The sequence below is a fragment of the Arctopsyche grandis genome, chromosome 9 (assembly GCF_051622035.1).
Source record: "Arctopsyche grandis isolate Sample6627 chromosome 9, ASM5162203v2, whole genome shotgun sequence".
NCBI classification, from domain to species: Eukaryota; Metazoa; Arthropoda; class Insecta; order Trichoptera; family Hydropsychidae; genus Arctopsyche; species Arctopsyche grandis.
Genome location: NC_135363.1, coordinates 28,735,957 through 28,760,093, shown reverse-complemented (window position 1 = coordinate 28,760,093; position 24,137 = coordinate 28,735,957).

Below are 24,137 nucleotides of genomic sequence, written 5' to 3'. Positions count from 1 at the left end.
ATTATGTTATACATCCGAGCCACAATTTAACCTCAAAAATTTATACACCAACCAATTGCTTTTGATTCAAAGTTAAATATGTTAATATTTAATAAGTTAGTTATTTCAGATATACTCGGACCTTTCGATTTTCTTTGAGTGGAAATTAAAATAATAACATGTTTCAAATTCAATAATTATCTGCATATTTCAATTGATTGAATATAACGTTTAACTTTCACGTAGGCATAATAGTGTACATCAAAAACAGCTAATTTTAGAATTTGGAAACGCCTCTAGTTGGAAAAGATGTTCTGTATCATGGGAAATACGTAAAAAATAGAAAGAAAAATAAAAAAATATATTTGCACTACCGCCAGTCAATTCAAGTTTGTGGAAATCATAAATTTTTCAAGTTTGTGGAAATCATAAATTTTTCAAGTTTGTGGAAATCATAAGGTTTTCCTTTTAATTTAAGCCCTTTTTTATTAATACTTCCAGACGAGAAAAATACTTCATATAATATGTTTCTTCACGTAAAATATCATACCAATCACACATATAATATATTTAATAAAAGAGCAGAGTTGCTATTTTTACAAACCTCCTTTACGTTTCACTTACGATGACAATTCAGAAAAAAAATTGCCTCTTATCCGATCGTTTTCATACTTTGCCATATTGCTCATTTTGGTCATCAATATAAGTAAATGGATCCTCCGCCATTACGATAGAGATAAAATATCAATTTTGAAATTCTAAATCTAGGTGACGTCTATGTAGTCTTTAGTTTGATACATAGATGGCGGTAGTAAAATAAAATTATTGTTATTTTTATTCAAAATAGTTCAAAGATTCATTTGATGTTTACATATGTACATACATGTGTATATCATATTGTAACATTATTGGAAATAGGTTTTTGAGCTCTTTTTATTTTTATTATGGTGTACATTAACATGAGAATAATATAATACTATGATTAATAACAAAATTAAATTAAAATTGTAAAATAGAAAATGATCAGTATATCAGTAGCTAATAAAATATGTAGATATAAGATGTATTATGAACATAATTTCGTAATAATAAAAAGCATTAAAAAATCCAAATCAAAATAAAAGCAATGATTACATATCATTAATTAATCTTTATAAAATGGCAATGATGTTATTTTTATTTCCAAAAAGCAATCTTAAGCTATAATATAATATAATTCCACTGCTTTTGAATCCATTTAAAAAAATCATGTAAAGGTTGATATATACATTTTTACAATTTTTATACTTGTTCCACATCCCCAAATGAAGCTAAAGTTTATTTATTAATAATAAAAAGCATTTAAAAATCAAAATCAATATTGCAACATGAATGAAACTATCAATATTATTGTTTTATCATAATAGCTAAAATCAAGTCATAAAAATAATGATAATATTTTTAAATCATCTCAACAAGGTCCATGTTTAATTTTAATCCCTTAAAAGATGAGCTCCAAGCGTGGTGGAAAAGCATTAGAGAGCGCAGTTTAAATCGTCCTTAAACGCTCTCGCGGTAATAAAAATTCTTCAGCCACTGCCTTCAGCGTAAAATATGAATCCAATTCGTACCGTTTGTTTTAAATACGTTCATATTTTTCTTTTTATGGTCGCCGAGCGACTTCATTTCCATCGTGAAAACTTTCCTCGGTGTATTTGAGTTTACCCCGGAACGCGGACGAGCACGCTGAAACAAGAAAAAACGACGCTTCTAAAAGATAAAACAGCCTCGCTTGTATATATACTTATATACATATCTGTATATAAATATAGTATATATGTGTTTATACATATATATATATATATATATATATATACATAAAGTGAAGCGCAAAGCTACTCTGTCGTTTTTACTCCCGAATAAAGGAGGTTTCAATGAAAGCTCGCAAAACAGATTCACCGGTTAATACGAGGTGGTAAGGAAAATTCCACGCGAATTCAACCGCATGGATCGGTCTAGAACTTTGAAGGCTTTAACTCCTATTAAGTACGAATAGCATATTTAAATATTTACACATAGCGGAAGTTTCAAGCAAAGTTTGAATTTGGAGTTTCTTTCGGATTATAGTATGATCGAAATGAACATCGAAATCAACAAAAGTGATTTTTTTTATAAAACCTTTCATATAAATGTAATACATCAAATATTTAAGTAATCTTTGATCAATATCATTTTACTATCGACATGATTTATTTATTTTCCGTTTATGATTTCATGTTCCTTGGCATAATATTTGTTAAACTGAAATTCAAATGTAGTGAAAAGTATATTCAGTAAAAATGCATTAAAAATATAGAATGAAAAAGAAAAAGTTTTCGGCGTTTAAACAATTGAAATCTGACATGGCAAAAATTGAGAATAGGCTAAAAAAAACGGTGGATAAACGTCAACGATTATCTCGCCGGGCAGATTTCAAACGCGTCTTACACGATAGCTTTGCACCGTTTAGGCGTAGGATCCATTTACATATATTGATGACCAAAATGAGCAATATGGCAAAGTATGAAAACGATCGGTTAAGAGATAAGAGATATAAAAAAGTCGTCTGTGAAACGTAAGCGAGGTTTGTAAAAAATAGCATTCATCACTAGAATTGCATCGAGTGGATTAATATTAAGTTCATATAAAGTCTCTCAGTAGTCGAAACAAACAAAATTACAGATTATAGCAAAAGATATTTTGAAAATATATTTGAAACTCAAAACACCAGTTTCAAAATTTCTTACTTCATATAAACTTAGTAGACTAGTTTCCAATTTTTCAAAAATTAGTTCTAATTAAATACAATAATTCAGACACTACAAAGTATTAATGCTGTGCCCGTTCATAAATCACAATCAATCATGAAAGCAATGATGAGCGCAGACTACCAAACAAATAGGTAAGAATAATATCTGACAATTTACGCTCACTGAGGTGAAAAATATCACATTCAGACTCAGCAGCAACGATTTCGTTAAGAAGTCGAATAGCTCTTTGAATATGAGTCATTCGAAAAATAACTGTACGAGCAAGAGGTACAACCAGCAAATGATGATGTCTACCAAGCACATAATTATGTATTTAATATATAATTTCTCGAGTCTTAATCTGTTTAGAACACTCGTCGTTTTGCAGCAATATGTTGAAAATGAAATTGAAACTAAAATAAATAACTACTATAAATTTGTATTGTAAATAAAACCAGCCACTATTTGGAAAATTTTATCTTATATGCAGTGTGCACACACGATACGATACGTAGCTTACAATGTAGAATGTGTGTATATTTTAGTACGCAGGTACATACATATGTTACGATATGTGTACACGTGCAAACACGGACGTGTATCACGTGTCGTCTCCCCGAAGAGCATGCGGACGTTCGACCCTCACAAATTAAGCTCACCCCGAAAGCTCCAGCCGATAAATTTGAGGGGAAGAGTGTTCTCATTACGTACGACGAGCTTTTGTATGTTGAAAGTAAATTAGAAATATGCCCTTCGATGTATCGACGTCTTTCGTTTATGAAAGCTCGCTGTCAAATTGGTGGTTAGATAAAATAATTTATCGGGCTTTTAAAATTCCTGTGACCGTGCTCAAATCAGTATTGCTATTTTTAAAACAATATATATGTACACAAAAAATGTATGATATTGAAGCATATGCTAAAAGGAGCCACCGTTATAATTGGTTTTGAGAATTAGCTCTAGGCTTAAGAGGGCTGGACAGCAGCGCCTTGTCCATACAAACGTACTATACTTCTCCCTACCTCAATGATGGCACTAGAGAAATTATTTTTTAATATGCTATGGATATCCACCATTGGGGTGCATCTATCGTTTTATTTTTTTGATTAATTATTTTTTATAGGAGCTAGGAGCCGCCAAACATCTATAAAATCGCCTCTTTTTTACACCCACGAAAAGAGTCTAGCGTGGTTTTTTAACGGTCGATTTAAAAAAACAAATACGCCGATAGATGCACAGAAAATATCTTTCTCATACCGATGATGAGATTTTTTTAAAAATTGGTTCAGTTTTGGAGGAGAAAATAGTTGAATACGAAACCTCGATTTTGTCAATTTAAAACACGTTTTATCTGGTTGAAGCGCAACTGTCGCATTCACTCAATATATATATTGATATATATTGTCACATTCACTCAATATATACATACACTCAATATATATATCAAAGAAAGGAACGGTAACAAAATTAAGGTTTCGGGTGTACAGCCCTCTTAAGTGCAAGTCGGCTTACAATGGAGGCCCCCGTATTGACTAAGTGGTGGGTAACGGCACTTGGTCGTTTCCCACTAGAGTTCTCAGAACTGACAGCGCGAAAGCGTGGGACTGAGTGCCTTGGACCGTCGGACTGAATATCCATGTGGATGCAGTGCATCCGCTCTAAAATCGCCAAACAAATTGAACGACAGATTAACGGACGGCTGCTTTAAATGCAATTCTCGTCTTCTCAAATGATAGATTGCACATCAGATAACGGGTAACCTTTCGATGTGCACAGATGCAATTATTAAAATGGTAATTATTAACATTGAGTTGGATCTTTCAGGCGAGTTTAATAAGGCAAGATTCGATAAGTTCCGAATCTTGCCTTATTAAACTCGCCAGAAAGATCCAACTCAATTTTAATAATTGCATCTGTGCACATCGAAAGGTTACTCGTCATCTGATGTGCAATCTATCATTCGAGAAAACGAGAATTACGTTTAAAGCTGCCGTTCTGTTAATCTGGCAATTTTAGAGCGGATGCACCAAACCCATCCATGTACGTGCCTAAACAATGGGGAAGTAAACGGACGTCAAAGATGCGACCTGCCCTTTATAAGCAGGTACTTAGGCCATATCAAGACATTCTGGACGGAGCAATGTCAGTGCGTGGATCACCCTAATCACACAATAAATGCTGTGAAGCGACTTTGGCCTTTTATTTGGATCCTCCACCCACACTTACGCAACAATATTTAATTAAGTAGATTCGACACTTGGGTGTCAAAAGTGATCGTGAGAAAAATCAGCCTCGAGAATTTGTATCTACATAGTATCGATTACTTATCACGGTTTAATTTTTTCTTATTTAGAAAATTTGATAATTAACTTATAACTAAAAATAATTTCTGGGTCAACGCAGCATGAAAATATGGTGGAAAAAATTGAAATTGATCAAAGCAATCAGAAACAGTTCGATTTACAAATTTGAGGCTATTTTATTTTACATATGTAGATATATACCAGGAAGGCTTGACAGGAAGACCCCAAAGCGCCTTCCTGGACAATTAATTACAAACAATGCAGCATTTTATTATAACATAAATCACTGTATTTAAAATTAAATGTATTATAAATTACTGTATTATAAATTAAATGTATTATAAATTGCTGCATTATAAATCCATTGAGACATCTATGGTTTTAGATTTTGTACATAATTTTTAAAAATTATACAAACAATAAATACAGAAGATTTGTGACAACAGGAAAGATGATTTTTTGCCAATTTTGAGGAACCGTTTCAACAATGATCATATAAAATTGGCAAACTCTGATAAGAAACAATTGATTTGGAGTCACAAATACCCCCAAATCTAACCAGCAGTATAGCGGATTGAACCCACTGATCACTTGGTGCTAAACATACACGCTACCATTAAGCCATACTGCTGGTTATGTATGTATTCGCCGATGACTGTCAAACGGAATCGATGAAACAATACTTAAACGTATATCTGGGCCTGGTTTGGATACCATTTTTTCGTGCATACCTCGCAAGATTTATATTTTAAAGTTTTATACAAATTGTGTGGATGCAATTTCTGTTTTTTATTTCACTATTTCAACAACAAAGCTTTGACAGCTGAAACCTTCAACTGTGGGATGAAAAAGTCTTATAAAATCAGGTATGATAAAAGGTTCGTAAAATATCGCAGTTGGGAAGAGACGCTCTTAGTCATTAGTTTTCATAATTACTTGCTCCGAAGTCTGGTACACGATACACAAAATTTATCAAACGTTTGAATAAAGCAGACAAAACTTAAGAAAATCTTTTCATACGGATCCATCACATTCCTTTTAATGTTAGTTATTTAGTTTCCCGCCACACATCTACAACCTGGACCGCCCTTATATTCATTCCAGATAGTGCAGTTTTTAAATAAATATATTGAAATTAAATAAACTGATAGCATCATATTAGGATCACCCATTAGACATTTCGGTATATTCCCTTTTTTAAAAATAAAAATAAAACCGAAGTCTTGCATAATGAATTGAACATACTCGAATATGTAATAACTACAAAAATATAATATTATATAGTCCCGTTGATTATTTTACATATAAAAGAATCTATAATTAACACCAATTAAAAAAAATTGTAACTCAATGAAAATCCTTATTTGTACTTTGTGAATAAATTGAGATTAAACTGGTCTGTGTATATTTTATGTATTTATCTGTGATGGGATAGTGTGTTAATTCGACAAGATACGTTTAATTGAGTTTTGGAATAACTCTTGTATAATATAAAAAAATAACGTTTTTGTACGTTATTTTAGAATGTCGCGTGAGTAATTTGTCCCGTGAGCGATTTGAGTGAGTGTTATGTCCGTGAGCGGGTTTTCGCGTGAGTGAAATATCGTACGCGTAACGTCGTTGAGTGAAAGGTCCGTGAGCGGTTTGTCGCGGAACACTTTATCGGGCGCCAAACCTCGCAAAATGGCAAAGTTTCAAAGCAAATGGAAGAGTTTAATGAAAAGAGCATTTACCGTTGCACAAAGAAAACTAATAAAAACCCTATAAAAAAATTACACTTGTTTATTATATGAGTATCTTTTATATTGCCTCAACTTATACACACATATGTCTATACCTGCATACACGTGTATTTCTAAAACCTTCTGTGAATCATCCCTGGTATTTACATATGTACATATTTCCCTCGTATCATGTTTATATAATATTTTACGAAATTCAATATAGGGTTATTTACAACCCCTTTTGTAAACTACTCCTCCTAATAACAACTCCTCGTTAAGCTACTCCTTTTGTAATAGAACATGTAAACATCAAGTATTAATTGGTTGTTTGCAGAAGTTCATGCCCGATTCTCAGAACTCGCTGTAAGCGTGTTTAATAGAAAACGAGCATGAACTTATGCAATTCTTTTATAAACACAAATTGTTTCTCATTTTCCCATGATATTATTTCAAAATCAAAGCTCATAGGAATATTGCGCCTCCACCACACACCCCCTTCTATTTAATCGTCAGACGAACAGATATCCAGTTACAAATTCAACGAACTTATATACAGTAATAATACACCGTGATATCGAACGAAGCTTTCAGAGACGTTTCGACGATCACGTAGAATTATAAATTGAGATCCTTTTCCGGAGATCCTGTTTCGTTTTTTACGAATTTCTGAGGTTTCCGCCTTGCATGCGGCTTCTGCTCCGCAGCCGTAAAAGTTTATCGATAAAATCGAGTTAAAAGTTTCCGTAATGAGATGCGATACTGTCAAACCGGTTTAATATTCGCATCTGAAACGTGTGCCAAAATCCGACAGTGAACGTGTGCATAAACTTTTTCGCAGCGAAATTTCAAAAACCAACATGTAGACATTTGGAATTCGACTTCATAACCATTTTTCAGATTGTTTTTGAAACGTTGATCTTTTCGCTGCATACGTAAGTTATTCCGCAAGTTTACTGTCCAAAGTTGCATGTGGCACTCTTGAAACCATAGTGATTCGCAAACTAGTATTGTTCGAGTTGCCAAAAGTTTGTAGCCCGACCACAAACGCGCTTTTGCTACAGGTCACCAACTGATGGTCTTGTCCCACGTCATACTTGGCTTAAGTTCCATTTTGTTTATACTACGATTCGCTAAACTTGTACTATCATTTACGAAATAAAATCAGACCCACTTTGGATTATTTATACCACTATATGTACTTGCTTATCAATACAGTAGTTCATTGGCCAAGTGATTGATTGTATTGAGATGTCGATAAATCAAAAAATATATTCCATTATGTCGGTGACGGGAGTATGTCTATCGTTTCTAGCATGCTTTGAATTATTAGAACATCCTAAAGTTTGTTGGTTTTATTTGTCGATAACACTGAGCAACAAAAACATTATAGGAGTGCAGGCTTACCAATATTTACTTAATTGGAATATGACAATGATTTTTGTTGGCTTGCTCATTTAAGAAATATGAGTCTTTAAAAAAATGATCAATTTTTACATATTTTTGGCTTTTGAAGTCTTTAATATAAAATTTAGTATTGCTATGCCAGAATTGAGTATTGTTATCAATAGTCAGATGTTTTTTTTTATATCGATTGTGATTTTTATTACTTTGAAATACTTAGAAATTCATCTAGCGAATTTAAAAAGGCGAAAAATATAATTTTTTCCGAAATATTATGAGGCATATGTAATATTATGAGACATATTCTTTAATACAATTTCGATAATTTTTCACTTTTCTATAAGGATTGTTTATTTATGTCAACATTGAAAATATACTAATTCGAGTGGTAAATAATTTTGAATGAAACGTGGCAAAGTGAAAAATTAACGAAATTGGCTCGTAATACTACAGGGAAAAAATGTATTCAAAAATATATGTATATTTTTGACTTCTAAAATTCGCTATATAATTAATTATACCCATTTTAAAGCCACAAGTATTAAAATTAATAGAAAAACATCTAACTATTGAATTCAATACTCACTTTTAGTACAGGAATACAGGATTAATGGCCGCAAAATCCAAAAATCTGCAAAAATTGCCCATTTTTTTAACACATATCTCTTAAACGCGAGCAAGCCAACAAAAATCATTGTTATATTCGAATTAAATGGGTAAAATTTGGTAAAGATTGATTAGTCTACGCTGCGGTAAATAAAAACAGAGTACTTGTTAAGAATTTTCAATACTAAATCGGCACTACCAAAATCATTAGAGATGAAATCATTTCCCATGATTACTTTACTAAGCGGCAAAAAGTATAAATGTTTGAAATCCATCTTAAAAAAAAGAGAACTCAAAAAGAGAAAATCTACAAAGGGAGGTACCGTTTGATTTTGAAAAAACGTAACCATAACAGCTCACTCCTATAAAATTAACGAAGTTCGAATTATCTCCAACCCACGCATACATTTTTGAAACCACTAAAACGGATCGATATTTGATACAAATCAGTCGAAATCTCTATTGATACTGCGTATGTACATTGTGCATAAATAAAATTTAAAAAACTTCTTCAAGTAGTAATAATACTGCAAAATTTAATATTTTATAAGCAATTACATCTGCAAAGAGAAATTTACCCATTGTCTAATATTCAATCAAGACTATCATACATAGAAATGAGAATGCTCGGCTCAAGATTTTCTCCAATTTAACACACGATCCCACAGAAGCGCGTAAGATATGTATTTTCATCTGGAAAATGGATGAATTTCCCAAATTTTCCACACAGACTTGGGTACATATACATACATAAATATATATGTATGCATATAAGGAGCCATAGAGCACTTGTTGAACGTATTCACAGTCATTCATCTTGCGTCGGTTGTTTGGGACGTGTCTCGCGTGTTTGTTTCAGAAGTCGCTAGCTAGCTCAAATTCGACTAAACGAATTATTCAGCAGAAGACGGATTCGGATGCCTGCGTGAACTCCTATACATAAATATATTAAATAATTGGGAAGCTGAGATTTATCGTGCCGTATAATATTGATAACAAAATAGTTTGCGCGCATGTATGGAATACTAGTGATCCAAATTTCGATGATTGTTTTTACAATAAGAAGTTAAAGTTAAATTAAGTCCCCTGATCAATGTCTAATAGTACAATTTTGAAGGTTCTAAGATCTCCGTAAGTGATATCTGGCCATTGGAAGGAGCTGATATCGACACCAACCTGCAAAGCTACATGTCTATTAAATTAAAATAGTTTAGGGTTCATATGTATTTATATTTTAATGGAAACATATACATACGCTTCCTAATTGGAAAAACATTTTTAAAAAATCCCTAAAATAAAAGCCATTGAATTCAAAACGAACGAACAAACTACGTGCAACCAAAACCCACATTGTAAGCTCATTTTATTTTGACTTCGTTTTGTCTAATGAACGACTAGTTTTAACCTGGCCTCGCTAAAAATCGCTGTGGAGTCCCTCCAGACTATCCACACTGATGTCGGTGAAATAAAGAGGATGATGTGTCGTCCCTTTCCAGCAGCTCTGGATCCAGCTGTTTTTGTTGAACCTACAACTCTGCAATCGGGCGAGGTAACATTACGAGAACTCTCCACACTGTCAACTGAATGTAACAATACTACAGTACATAAACAAACACCTGTCAGATGCCCGTATGACGTTATAGCGGCATCCTCTACCGTTTCACCTCCGCCTTATTCAGCTTCAACTTCACTCGCGTCTGCTTTAGCTTCAGCATCTACTCCTGGGTGTGCTACTGTTTCTGCTTCTACTGTTTCTGTTTCTGCTTCTCCTCCTTCTCCTATAAAACCTGCGAAATCTTACAGTCAGGTCGCAGCGCTATCTTCTACTGCTTCACCTCTGCCATCTTCATCTTCAGCTACACTTACATCAGCTTCTGCTTCAACATCTGATTATGTTCCTGTCTCTTGTGCTCCTGCTTCTGCTTCTACTGTAGATCCTTCAAATTCGTTCAGTCAGGTCGCTGGGACTTCTTCTGGGAGACTGCCATACACTCGTGGATCTGGAGCACCTGATAAAACTTTACAGGTGGCCACTATTCCGAAATTGAAGAATGTACACGTTTTTAATTTGGCAAATAACTGCACTTGTGATACTGTGAAACAGTTCATATTAAATAAAATTAAAAATAAAAGAATCAACGTTTCTCAGGTTGCTAAAACTGACATGTGCTCGTCATTTAAAATTAGTGTAGATACTGAAACTTTTAATATAATTATCAATCCTGAATTTTGGCCTATGGGTACTGGCATAAGAGAATGGTTATTTCTCAAAAAAATCTCTTCGAAACCGATTGCCCAAACCCGTGACCCGTAACATTAAACTTAATTATCAAAATGTGCGGGGTTTAAATACAAAACTCAAGGAATTCTACAACAACGCCGCTTCTAGATCTATTGACGTCCTTGCTATTACTGAAACATGGCTAAACTCATCTGTACATGATGCCGAAGTACTTGACAGCAGTTTCAATATATATCGCCATGATAGATCTGCCAGAGGTGGTGGTGTTCTTCTAGCAGTTAAAAATACAAATATTATTTCGGTTGAAAGACTTAGTCATCTTGAGGACATTCATGAATGTGTATGGCTAAAACTAAGATTTGTTAACATTCCTTTTTTTATATACATATGTACTATTTATTTTCCACCAAGATCTCCACCAAATATTTATAAGCGATTTTTTGATTTAATTATATCTAATTATTCACATTTAAGTAATGGTCGCATTTTTATATCTGGAGATTTTAATCTGAATTCTTCTAACTGTTTTCCTGATGACCTTAATTTTTTTATATCTTTATTCAACTTAAAACAAATTAATACTATTCGAAACTATTTTAATAATTCCATGTTGGATTTTCTATTAACAAATTTAGATTGTCAGAATATTATTATTTCAAATTCAGTTGATTCCTTGGTTCCTGAAGACAGCTATCATCCTGCTCTTGATATTCATTTAAAATTAACTATAACTTATTCCTCACTTCGTTTAATAAATAACTGTCTTAATACCTCTGTCCTAAATGGATGGTTATTTACAAATATTGATTTCAAATATTTAAATGATATTCTTTGTAATTGTCAATGGGAGCGAGTTCATGAGTGCAAAGATGTTAATTTGGCCCTCTCTAATTTCTATGACATTATATATTCTATTTTTAATGATTGTTTTCGGTTGAAAGGATTAGTGACGAGTAAAAGGATTTATCCGCCTTGGTTTACTAAAGAAATTATTAATCTCTTAAAAAGTAAATATCAAACACATAAACTCTGGAAGAAATCGAGCAATCCTCTTATCTTTAATAATTTCCGTATTTTACGTACGGAAATTAAGAAATTAATTAATAATGCATATAATGTTTATGTAGCTGATTGTGAAAGTTCCATAGTTAAAAACCCTAAGAAATTCTGGAACTTCATCAATTCTAAACGTGTAAATCGTGTAAAGTCGACCATTATGTACAATGATTCTGGATTGTTAGAGGGTGATCAAAACATTGCTAATGGATTTGCCGACTTTTTTAAATCAGTTTTCAATAATCCTACTGATTCCATGGAACCTACCAATGACTCGGAATTTACTTTCCCCACTTTAGCGATTAATCATCTTGACTCTTCCGATCTGAAATATGGCTTTCTAAAGTTAAAAAATATTTATTCTTCCGGTCCTGACTCCATCCCTAATTACATCCTAAAAGGATGTGAGGTTAGTCTCTTAGAACCGTTAAAATTCATTTTTAATTTAATTCTAAGGAACTCTTCATTCCCCAATTTATGGAAATGCTCTAAAGTAACTCCTATTCATAAGAAGGACGATAAATCTTGTGTAAGGAACTACAGACCAATAACTATCTTGTCAGCGCCAGCCAAAATGTTTGAGGTAATATTACACAGATACATTTTTAATCACTTTCAAAGTATGCTCATTGATCAGCAGCATGGCTTTCGTCCGGCCAGATCAGCTATTACCAACTTGTTATGTTTCTCTAATGACATAACCAGCACTTTGGATTGTAATAATCAAATGGATGTAATATATACTGATTTTGAGAAGGCGTTTGATAAAGTTGATCATAAAATTTTGGTTAGTAAATTAAGTTTTATTGGATTTACTTATAATCTTGTTGGTCTTTTTATTTCTTATTTACAGGATCGACGTCAATTCGTTAAGTTTGGGAGTTGCTTTTCTTATGAGTATGTTGCCACTTCTGGGATTCCCCAAGGATCAAATCTTGGCCCTTTATTATTCCTAATATTTATCAACGATATTCAATCTTCTATTCACCATTCTAAATTTTTATTATATGCGGATGACTTAAAAATCTATAAGAGAATAATTGATTTACCTGACGCTCTTTATTTGCAAGAGGATTTGAATTCTATTTATGAATGGGCTAATGTTAATAAACTTCCCTTCAATATCCTAAAGTGTCGGGTCATTTCTTACTCTCGTTCTCGTTCTCCTATTAAATATCCGTATAAATTTCATGATTCTCTTCTTCAGAGAGAATTATTTATATCTGATCTGGGAATAGTCTTCGAAAATAGTTGGAGTTTCAACATTCACATTGAGAATATCTGTGATAGGGCAACAAAAATCCTTGGATTCGTAATCCGTAATTCGTCTGAACTAGGGCTCACTGCCATTCGTCTCTTATATTGTACATTAGTTCGCAGTGTGCTCGAGTTTGGCTCCATTATATGGTCTCCCTATCAACTTCGTTACTCTCTAATGTTGGAACGAGTCCAAAGGAAATTCCTTAGATTTTTATATCTGAAGACATTTGGATTTTATCCATATCTGTTCCCTAGTGCCTTTGTCTTGGGATCTTTGGGTTTCAACTCCCTGGCAAAGAGAAGAGATTTATTTCTTGGGAAACATTTCGTAAAATTACTTAGAGGAGAGATTCACAATCCCACTATCCTGGAGAAACTAAAATTCTGGGCCCCGGAAAATCGTAGAGTTTTAAGAAAACATGATATATTTTTACCAATTAGGGCTAAATCAAACGTGCTCATGAACTCCCCCCTCTCGAGAGCTGTTCGACTCCTTAACTTACTGGCACAATACTTGGACCTATTCGATGCCAGTTATGTTGAGTTGGTGGAACACATCCTAAATAGCACGATATAAATTTTTCAATCTTATTTCTTTGTTTTTATTTTGTGTACATATTTTTTACTTGATTTTTATTATTTTTTTATGATGTTTTTTTTTATTTATGATTTTTATTATTTTCTTATGTTTTTTTTTTTATTTATGATTTTTATTATTTTTTTTATGATGTTTTTTTTGTAATTTTTATGATTTTTATTATTTGTATTAAAATCACATTGACGCTTTGGGGCAACCTGTCAAGTCTCTGTGGTATTGATTTTTTAAAATAAAATAAATAAAATAAAATAAGCATTTATTTTCTCAATTTAAATATTTTCACGATTCATTTCAGCATTTTGTAGCGAATAGAATGTTCAGTTTTTACATATATTTCTGTAATACATAATTTTCAAAATATAGATCAATTTCAAATACTTTATAACACAATTTATGAAGGACATACATACATACAATCTTAATCTTACATACAAGTAATATCGAATGACAATTACATACATGTAAGGAAAATCGTAAAAATAGCATACAATTTGAATTGCACATAAAACAAAATAAGAGTATTTGGCATTAATTAGTATTTTTATAATAAGTTAATCCGAAAATTTATTTATTTTTATATATGTATGTACATACCCTTTACGTTTTTTTCATAAAATACAAGGTTGATACTAAGATACTACATATTTCAAAAGACAGTTCGCAAATCATATTAAAGTTAATTTAGTACCAAACATAGTCAGTTTTGTCAGTCACAATTGTTAATTACGGATTCGTTATGAACAACAGAACAAAATACATAGCATTTAAACATAAAAAATACCAAAAACCGGTTTTGGCTATCTTTCATAATGAGGGCCTCATATGCATATGTATATGTATGTATGTGTTTAAAAACAACCTCATAAAATTTGATGACAGTAAACATTGGTTTAACATTTCCGCCGATGTAAACGTTTGCTATATTATATGTACTTAACTACTATGTACATATGTATGTACATATATGTATGTACATATGAAGACACATTTTTAATATTTTGCTACGTTGTGCATATGTATATGTACATATATAAATATGTACATTTATGTATGTATGTATGTTTAGATTAAATTTGATCCCTATACAACATTTTCTGAAATACATATTTTTTTACTAGCATTTTAATAGTTTCATTTTCGATCTGATTTCATTTATCTTTCCTACGGTCTTCCTTTTACTCTTTTTTTTATTCTCTCGGGTACCATTCAAGCACTTATTTTGTCTACTTTTCGACCATTCTTATAGCCACGTGGCCCGCCCATTTCCATTTCAGTCCCTTTACTCTATCCACTATGTCCTTGATAATCCTTGAACGGTCACACAGTCTCTGGGATTCTATTCGCTTAATACGAGGTGTACGGGGTGCTGAACTAGGTTGATCTGTTCGGTATTTCCCTACATCAATTCAGGACTAACATAAAGAGAATCTTGACCGATATTTTCCAATATTTTAACGTTTTAGTTTAGTTATGCAATGCGCTATTTATTCATGTTATAGCTTTTATTCTTTTCCTTTTCATTTGTTTATCTTGTATTTATCTTTTTCATTTGTTTATCTTTGTAAAAATCTATAACTGTACTCGGATGCTATATATATTATATATTTACTCTTTATCTTTATGCATTTCTATATCTTGTTGTCTGTTGATTTTTCAATAAATAAAATAAAAATAAATAATATTATATACAAAACTAAAAGGAGGTTAGTATTTAAAAATGTTTTTTTTACCAGGGTTTTTAGTTTACTAGTTATATAACCGGAGTAGAACTTTTAAATCAGCTGATAACTAATAACTAAAAATAAAACTATCACTGTTTGATCTGTTTACATATATTAAGCCTGTATTGGTTAGAAAGTTTGTTTTGATTTGAGGTTATGGGTTAAACGTCATTCTGTCAGACTCACCGAACAGTGTTGCCACCCTACATAAAGGCAGGTGTGGCAACACCCAAGACCGTTGGCTCAGCAAGCCTCCACAAAACTATAAATATTTATATATTAGAGATAACGAGAACCTATAAATCAAATTTTATAAAATATAGAGTGAAAAAAGAAAAAGTTATAGGCGTTTAAATAATTAAAATTTGAAATTTGAGATGGCAGGGCGAAAAGTAATGAAACTACCGATGTGAATGATGAATGTGACAGATAAACGTCACCGTGTAATGGTGCTTACGGACTAAACCAACGACGATTTTGGGCCAACTTTTTAACAAGCAGTAGCGTACAAAATATCGAAATAAAAATTAAATTTTAAAATTGAAATTAAATATCAAAATCAAGCTAAAGAGCGAGATTGAGCTAAAATTAGATCATCGTTGATGTTTTGAATTACAACAATGTTTTGAATTACGACGATGCGCATTTAAAACCAGAGAAATATTATAATTTCTCTGCTTACGAGCGAAAAAAAAATATTGTTAAAGTCGTCACGAGATGTTACTGTATTTCTACCGTCGACGATCGATAAAAAAAAACAATTCATAAAAAAACGCGGTGTCGGATGTCGGTGATTTGTCAAAGGGTTTTTTTTCTTTCGTCGAAATAAAATTAATAATCACACATTATCCAATAAATTTTACCTCTGATATGGATTTAATTATTTGATTTATTTCGACGAGAGAAACAATTGAAGACTAAAAATATTTCGATTGATGTACCAAAAACGCAACGGATTGGCGACGATCGCTGGATCACCCATACTAATACATGATATATTCTCAGTAACTGTGCATTACGGGGAAGTAAAAATAATAATTCTTTGATTTTTTTTTCGATCTTAGTGCGTATCTACGTAAGTCAAAACATCTTCGACAAACAAAAGTCGAGGATTACCTGTATGTGATTGTTGATGATCTAATTTTAGGTCAATCTCGAAAATTTATTTAAATTGGGCATGTTCTGTTTTAACTTTCAATATTTTATTTTAAATTTAATATATTGATTATAATTTTATTTTGATATTTGAATTTAATTTTAATATAATAATAATATTTTTAATTTTGATATTTGATTTCAATTTTTAAATTTAATTTTTATTTCAATATTTTGTACGCTACTGGTTTTATCCTGCTGGTTAAAACGTTGGACCAAAATCGTCGTTGGTTTGGTCCGTACGCAGCATAAAACGATGCAGTATTTTGAAACGTGTCTAATACGATATTTTTTCAAGATCGTAATTGCGGATAATACCTTAACTTATATTGATGACCAAAATGAGCAATAGGGCAAAGTATGAAAACGAGAGATAAGGGATATAAAAAATGAGCGCTTACACGAAAACCATGTGAAACGTGTAAGAGGTTAGTAAAAACAACAATATGTACAAGTACATAATTCAACGGATCAATCCTACCGGGGGAAAATCCTTCAAAGCCCATTCAACTGTGCAGTAATTGTGTTTTATTATATTCTCAAATTTTAATTGAGACACAAACGGCTAACGGGAGCTCGTCGAACGTCGGATTACTTCCGGAAGTTAGCAAGTTTTGCACGTTAACGCCTCCAGGTGTGAAACGTGCACACGGTCGGACAAGATTGATAGCTTCGAGAACATCTCTGTTAAAGTTGCCGTTGTTCTTCTTTGCGACGACGACGACGACGAACACCAACGGGCAAAATTCTCTCGGTGCGATCGCGACAAAGTCTCGACCGGAAGTGGAGGAAGTTGGCCGTCGCGAAGACCGGAAGTGGAGCGAGAGGAGAGGGCTTTTTGTCGGCGAACTTGGGATTAGTTCGCCTCGCGGGTCTCGTTATTCGCACGGATCGCAAAACTTTCAGAATCGGCGGTTGTTATTATTCCAAAAGGAAATCGTTTTATTTTTTGTGTTCGTTGTTTATTCCGTAGGATCGGGGAAAAAAAATCTTCTTTCGGTTGATTCTCACCGTTTCCAGTGTCGAATGATTTACGAGCGAACGAACGAGGTAGATGGAAGATAGACACGGTGAAGAATTACGTAGTGCTAGATTCTGAGCAGGAACGTGGATAGAATCTAGAGACGGGGTGGAAAATAAAAATAAAATACATACATACGCACGTATATAACGACAGTTCTCGAGATCAATTCAATTTAGGCGAGAACGATCTCTCTTTTAATATATTGCCTAATAATAATACCCGAAATTCGACATATTACATTCATGCTCGAATGACCCTCGCATTGTAGGAAAAATTCCAATAACCGTAAGTCTTGGGGTATAAGTCTCATCTGTTCCATTGAACATAAAAAATAAGCATGCCAAATTAAAATTAACCCTTAACCGGGTCAATTGCTACCTTTTTTTACAAAAACATTTTTTATAAAAAACCAAATTTAATATTTTATTTTAAATATTGTATTGCATTTTCTGTTCAAAGCATTGATCTATAATACACTAGATCCGCCCTCACGTCTTATATTGGTCTCCTTTTGGCGCATGCAAAATACATGGCGCATGCACAGTTTCTCTTAGTAGGTAGGTAGGTACCGTTGCGTCGTAAACCCCCCGCAGCCCTCGGTTAGTGAAAACAAGATCTCCGACCAAAAACACACGTCAGGGCCCATCTATGTGTATTATACATCAATGGTTCAAAGAAAAAAAATAAAACCACAAATCCCTTAGGGCGAAAACAAACAGCGATGAACGGCACATCGTGTGCATGGCTCCTCGCTATGGGTGGTCTCCTACATTTCTTCAAATATGGGATACACCGTTACCGATCACTGTCAAGCAAGGATCAATACAAGCATACAAATTTACCGAAAAAGGTTTAGACGGTGCCGGGCATTGTCACGAATGCCCGGCACGACTCATTTTTTCCCATGTTTAAAAGTATCTAAAAAAAACCACGTGCCACATTCAACGCTGTTTGATTATGCTCTTGCTCAGATCGATATATGTATGTACATATGTATATCTAGAAACAAATTATATATTAATGAATATATTGGGATAACAATATATTAAACTAAAAAAGCTTCTCTACATACTATAGCCAGCAGCATGGCTCGGTGGTAGCGTTAATACTAAGCACCGAGAGGTCACTGGGTTCAATCCCATAAGCTGACCGCGATTGAAAAAAAATATTCTCAGTATAATAAGCATATAATGCTGCAGGTCAGATTTGGATATTTGTGAAACCAAGTCGATAGTTACCTACCAAAGTTTGCCAATTTATCTGATTTCATTGTTGAAGCGGTTCCACCATGGAATTGGCAAAAACCATCCTACCCACTTTGTCACCACCATTTGAATATGATTTAAAAAATTTACTATCTATCACATGTCTCGCTAATTTTCTTATACATATGTAGATATATAGTATTTGTATTATGCTTATACATATGTCTGGTCACAATGACGCGTTAGAGTATTCTGTAATGTCACTGTGGCTAATATGTTCATAAATAAAATAAGTGAATAAATGTTTGATAACAAAAATAAAATAAAAAATATATATGTACAATGTTATACGTTTTTCAAACATACAGCAGAATTAGCAATATTTTATGAGATTAATTATTCAATGTGATTAGCAAAAATAAGATATTATGTTTGGCTTTCTAAATATATTTAAAACTATTAAATAGTAGACAAACACACATAGGTACATGGCGTTGTCCAGGCGCTAAGAAACCATTCAAAGTTAGGCAACGTGAAAATTTATGGTCCAATAATATATATGTACGTAGGTACTATGTATACCAAATTTGGTATTAGAATAATAGACATATAAACATTTACATTAAATATATTTTTACAAGCCTCTTCTAAGCTTGCCTTCGCTCGTTCGTCTGACAACATTTGGATTTGATAGCCTACGGTCTTCCAATCGTTTTGAAACTTTATCATTTTGCACGGTTTGGGATTACTAAATTATTTATTTATTTACTAGCTGAACCCGACATGCGTTGCCATGCCAGAATAAGGCATGCAATTCCCGTTCCCGTTCCCGTTCCCGTTCCCGTTCCCGTTCCCGTTCCCGTTCCTGTTCCCGTTCCCGTTCCCGTTCCCGTTCCCGTTCCCGTTCCCATTACCGTTCCCGTTCCCGTTCCCGTTCCCGTTCCCGTTCCCGTTCCCGTTCCCGTTCCCGTTCCCGTTCCCGTTCCCGTTCCCGTTCCCGTTCCCGTTCCCGTTCCCGTTCCCGTTCCCGTTCCCGTTCCCGTTCCCGTTCCCGTTCCCGTTCCCGTTCCCGTTCCCGTTCCCGTTCCCGTTCCCGTTCCCGTTCCCGTTCCCGTTCCCGTTCTGTGATGGAGTAACATCTCTTCAACTCTGTGTCGTCATTTATTTATTTATTTATTTTTACATACATATTTTTACATACATATTTTTACATACATATTTTTACATACATATTTTTACATACATATTTTTACATACATATTTTTACATACATATATACAAATATACCAGGAAGGCTTAACAGGTAAACGCCAAATGCGCCTTCCTGGTCCACATAATTATTACTTAGATACATGTAAATCTAAACAATATCTGACATCCATCGTCAGATATTACAAATATCGTATTAATACGATAAATAACGATGAATAACTTTCATGTAACAATACGAATTTTATATTCGAAAAACAACCACAGAGACATCTATGGTGAGCAATATGGCGAAACCCAAGGTATAACAATAACTAAAGGTTCGCAACAGAAAATTGGGAAGGAAACGCCAATTTCTCAGGAATCGTTTCAATGAAAATCAGAAAAATTGGCAAATTCTGATAAGAAACGATCGACCTTGACAAATCAAATCAAGTCTGGCCAATAGCGAGACTTGAACTCGTTACATCAAGTACTAGATAATTCAACATTCACCACTAGACCACGCTACTGGTCATAAACCAACTGTTAACGTAGTTACCAACAAACACATTTCCTTGACTACACAATGGCGCTTCATACTTTTGCTTCGGTAAAATCATAATTACGAATTTTAATATCGAGGTTTTTTCCGTTTTTTCACAGAAAGCTTCTCAGACATGCATACAACAAATCCTGAAAGTTCCATCGTAATCGGTTGAATGGTTTAGAAGCCTATTCGAGACATATAGACAGACAAACGGACATTCAATTTTATATACCTATATATGTAGATATGTCCATATTCATATACGTAGGCGAAGAAATCAATAATCACAAAATTTCATTTTCCAAATATGCAAATCTTTGAGTGTTTGTATGTATGTAAGATACATATTATTATATGTATCATGCATTATACATTTATGTATTCCATCATACGACACAGTATTTCCAATGCAGTGTTTTCCACCATTTTACATATGTAAAAATGATATGCTTTGAATATCATACGTCAGAGATGCATAACATTTTCATAATAAATAAATTATGATTTAAATTTAATTTTGTAACAATTCAATTACATACATCCGGTGGATATTAAAAGATCATACATTTTATACCACTTAAGATAAAATAAAAAAAACTCCGAAGTTTTCGAGATGCCTCCATCGCGTTTTTCAAAGAATGGATTCTGCTTTGGGATTAAGTCGCTTGAAATACAATGGACGTATTGTGAGATTACACCTCGAAAGAAAAAGGTTGACGACACCTGTCCGACGAGCGTCATAAAGCGAACGTCGCGTTGACACCCCGGCTTGAATAATAATAATAAAAAAATACCGCAAAATTACGAACGCACGACTCTCATCCGGTTTCTCGTCACGCACTTTATTACAACGCTGACGAGATAAAAAAAATTATAAATGTGATTTCGCGGAAAAATTCGCACAAAAAAAATGTAGACTGAAAACAAAACACAAAATAAAAACAACCGCGAAGATAGATAGAAAGGAAAAACAGGAAGCGGTGTGCGAATTCGCGAGACGGTCCCACGGCTGAATAAATTGAAAGCGGCACGCGCCAAGAATTAATTGCATTTCAGTGGCATTCAACCGGAAGTGAGTTTAATTCAGCGTACTACTGTTGCAGTTTGCAAGCGTCGCTGCTGCTTGATTCAGTGATAGTTGCACAAATGAGGATGCAAATTACCACAATGTACTTTGTACTACAAAACTAAATAAATGCTTTTGAAAATCCGCAGACTTGTCAAAATAACTGTTGTGAGCCAATTGTCGCGTGAGTGACATTTTGTGCGCGTAACGCCTATGAGTGAAAGGTCCGTGAGCCAGTTGTCACGGAACCTACTAATAGGCATACACACTTATTTCTAGACCATGTAAATGTGATCATTGATCGATTCTGAGTTCGAATTTTCGCATGATCACAAAACATCATCTATTGTTCATAGATAAAGTAAAAAAATAGAATACTTAACGTCTAATTTGAATCTGAAGGGACTATTTGAAAATGTAGCCTCGGGGTTTTAAATATAGAAAAAATCAAGGGAAAGAGGAGAGGAAGACGAAGTAAGTGATCTCAAAAACATAATTTTTATTCGGAAAATTCTATTTCATCTAAAAAAAAGTCATCAGAGCCCTAGCGGAAGTTGTTGTGCTATATAATAAATAATAATTTATAGTAAATAATCTGTCCACTTTTTATTGGTTTTTACTTATAGTTTTTTTTTAATTTTCAACTTTAATATTAAATTTTTATTGTTTTTTATTTTCTTCTTTTTTTTTTTCTTTAATATTTTTGGTTAGCATGTGAATATTTGTTAAAAAAAATTAAATGTGTATTATTTATGTATTATCTGGCTACATTGTCATATTGGGGTAACCTATGAAGACACTGTGATATGTGTTTATTAAAATGAAAATGAAAGAAAAATAAAAATAAAATAACGAAATAATCGATAATGCCGCGCCGACACTAAACTAAAAAGGAAAATTTCTATGTATTATACAAATTTCATAACCAAAAAAAATTAAAACATACTCATAAATAGACATTGGAGTCACGTGGCCGAAACATTAATAAAAAAAATGTTTTTGCAAAAGCCTCATGGTGAAAACACACTGATAGGCACGCGGCACGTGTTTTTTTTAAGAAATAAAAAAACGCCAGCACGTATAATTTTGTTCCGCCACCTGGCCCAAAAATCCCCCTCCCTTGTGTTATCGGTGATATTTTATCCTTGACTTATTGATTTAGGTTTGACAGTGATCGATAACGGTGATTCCCATATTCGAAGAAATGTAGGAAAACTTGTCGAAATAATAAGATCGTACGAATTAACAATGAAATTTTATTCCCGGCTGGAAGCCAAGAGTACTAAAAAAAGCACGTTTTTTCACCCTAATTGGGCTTCACACTTATTACAAAATTATAAAATAAATTGACAAATTAAATAGCGTTTTAAAGAAAATTTTGGAATTTAATTCCATTAAAATGAAACGATCACTCTGAAAATATTAATATGACATTGAGAATTGTAGTGTCGGCGTCTAATTGTTACGACTATGACTTAGTGTTACGTTACATGACGTCATACCTATTTAAATCTATCCCCTCACAGATACATAATTTTTATATTGACTATTAAGAATTGTAAATTTAAGTTTAATATTAAAATTAAGTGATATTACAGTTTTTTTCAATACGTCACAATTGCCAGACTAAAAGAAAATATGTATATTATTTTTTATTAATATAAGTTTTATATATAAAATTCACAAAAAACGCTTGAAAAAAACAAATTAAAGACAGAGAAAGTTTTGAGTATTGGAAAAATTGTAATATCACATAATTTTAAAATAAAAATTAATTATAAATGTAACAAGCATAAAATTATAATATCTTTTCCGATGACGGACCCAAAACTTAAGCGTCTCTTGAATTGAAAAAACTTTACAAGTTTCTGAATGTTTTCAAATTGTTTTAAATTTCAGCAAGAAACAACGTCACTCGCTTTTTAAATTGTCTTTGGTTTATTAAGAATATATTTTGCAAACAAAATGCGTTCCTTCTGTGAATACATCTTACATCGAAAGTTTACAACAATCATGTAATTTGTGATGTTCCCAAATCCAAAATACTCTATCACCTATACATCCATGAAAACAATGCTGAAAATGAACCTTAAATTTTTAAATTATATTATTTAATTCTTCCAATTCTAAATTCGATCAAAATTTTACATATCTCCATTCCAAATGGTATTTAAATGACCAGTTTTAAAATATAGCATTTTAGATACCAAGCGGTCTATGTGATTACATCGAGTTTTTCCAATAGAAGACGCTTGAAAACTGAATTACATATCTCAAAAAGTAATTTTATA